Source organism: Tarenaya hassleriana, unplaced genomic scaffold (genome assembly GCF_000463585.1).
Source record: "Tarenaya hassleriana unplaced genomic scaffold, ASM46358v1 Cleome1673, whole genome shotgun sequence".
Taxonomy (NCBI): domain Eukaryota; kingdom Viridiplantae; phylum Streptophyta; class Magnoliopsida; order Brassicales; family Cleomaceae; genus Tarenaya; species Tarenaya hassleriana.
Genome location: NW_010965097.1, coordinates 1 through 1849, shown reverse-complemented (window position 1 = coordinate 1849; position 1849 = coordinate 1). Strand labels below are relative to the sequence as shown.

Genomic DNA, 1849 nt, shown 5'->3' with positions numbered 1-1849 from the left:
TATATATATATATATATATATATATATTATACCAAGGCTATGAATCCGGAATCTCCGTTCTGAGGAGGCGACGCTCTCCGTCTCCCTCCCTCGGTTCCAATCGAACCAGAAAATCCAGAATCCGTCAGCTACAATGACCTCGGGATCCGATCAATCTCGTAGGGTTGGCTCAATAAACTCACCGGTTTCGTGGACGACATAGAACGAAGATGTCGGATAGCTCTTCGTATCTTCCGAGAGAGATCAGCGGAAGAACCCCGATCTGCTCAACCTCGTTAACGATTTCTTCAACACCAACTCCGAATTATCCCTTCTCTGCGAATCTCTGTAGACATGTCTGGAAAAATCTGATCTGTGAGAAACCCTAATTCTCGGAACTTTGTCCGGTTTGATGGAGGAAAAAAGAGAAGAAGGGAGTTTTAGTATAACGGGGATTCAAAGATTTCTCCGGCGAGTGACGACCCTTTCGTCATAGTGAGGATATACGTTCAGAATCATTAGTGGGCGGGGAGGACATAAAGATCGCGGAGGAACGCGTCGTAGTTCTTAACAGGTGGATAAATCTTTGATGATTGTGTTATTTCTGTGAATCGACTTAGCCACTGCAGAAACTCCCCATGTTAGTCCCATGTTACTCCCCTTTAAGCCCCCGTTTGAATCAGAGAATTAGAGTCTCTGACGCAATGGCCCAAGAAGCACACAAGCTGGCTGGTAAACAGAACTAGTTGGGTATCTTTATCGTTTCTGTCGGTCTAACCAGTTAGTACAAATCCATTCTTGCAATTCAAAGTTCTGGTCTTTTCATGCATCTATGGTGGTGAGAATGACAATGTTCCCATGTCATTGACAGTAACAGTTGCATTCGGACATGAAGGGAGAAGAGAAGGAGAACTTGTCTCTAGACAGGCAAAGAGGAATCAACTTCCGAACTTCACCGACAGGCGATACGTGACCTGGAACCGGTAGTATCCGAGTGGCATTCCAGTTTCAACGTGACTTCATAGAGTCAATTCAGGCCTGGTTCAGGCTAACCCGTGTTCCAGTCTACAACGACGATGCCAACCAGAAAGAGCAGGTAGATGCTTACTACTTTCGCGATGAATGGAAGGTTGCCTTGATGAGAGCCATGATGCTAAATAACCTTCAGATCAGACGGGGTTGCTTGGTTGGTGCTTTCCAAGCCTTAACCAGTTTCTCTTCTCTCTAGTCTCTTCTCCGAGTCCCTTCAAACGGTATGCACCCGTTCCTACTCTACCAAATAGATCATTGTGTATATATGTGTATACATATATGAGATCAAGAAATGTTTACAGGTTAACCAAAAAAATAAATCAAGGAAACTCTTTACAGTTTCATAAATTGTCATCAGGATTATTATAAGATAGGTAAGTCTGTTGCTTTTGAGTAGTGATGCAACGAATTGATAGGATGTAATAGTAGGTTTAGATAAAATATAACCAACTGTATTTCATCAAAGAAGAAATACAATCAAACCAAGAGGCATACCTCTCTATTCCCAGAATAAGATTCAAGTTCAAAGATAACTTTCCAAAAGAAAAACAAGGAAATAATATAGCCGCTCCTCCTGCTAACAAACTGCTGAGGTGTCCTTCTGCAACAAATCCCCCAGCACGTACAGGGTGTGTCAATAACGGTTTTGGCCTAGGTAATCATTCCTTGCGCTGGTGCCTCACTTCCAGTGGAATCTTCCCCTCTGCTGCTGTGGTCCCCCCTCCCTGCGCCTTGGGCCGCTTCTTTCTCTCTGGGCCTCCTTTTCTTCCTGGTGTAGACTGATACGTGTGTACCGAGTCTAAAATATATAACCCGATTCACAACTCACCGCAAGGAT

General features: G+C 43.9%; 1 long non-coding RNA gene across 1 annotated transcript; it reads left to right on the top strand.

Annotated features, from left to right (window-relative positions):
- The first annotated feature begins 43 nt into the window (after positions 1 to 43).
- On the top strand, positions 44 to 1365 carry LOC104809806. The gene is made up of 2 exons (XR_771211.1): positions 44 to 553; positions 851 to 1365. It is a non-coding gene; the product is annotated as an uncharacterized LOC104809806 (long non-coding RNA).
- The last annotated feature ends 484 nt before the right edge of the window (positions 1366 to 1849 follow it).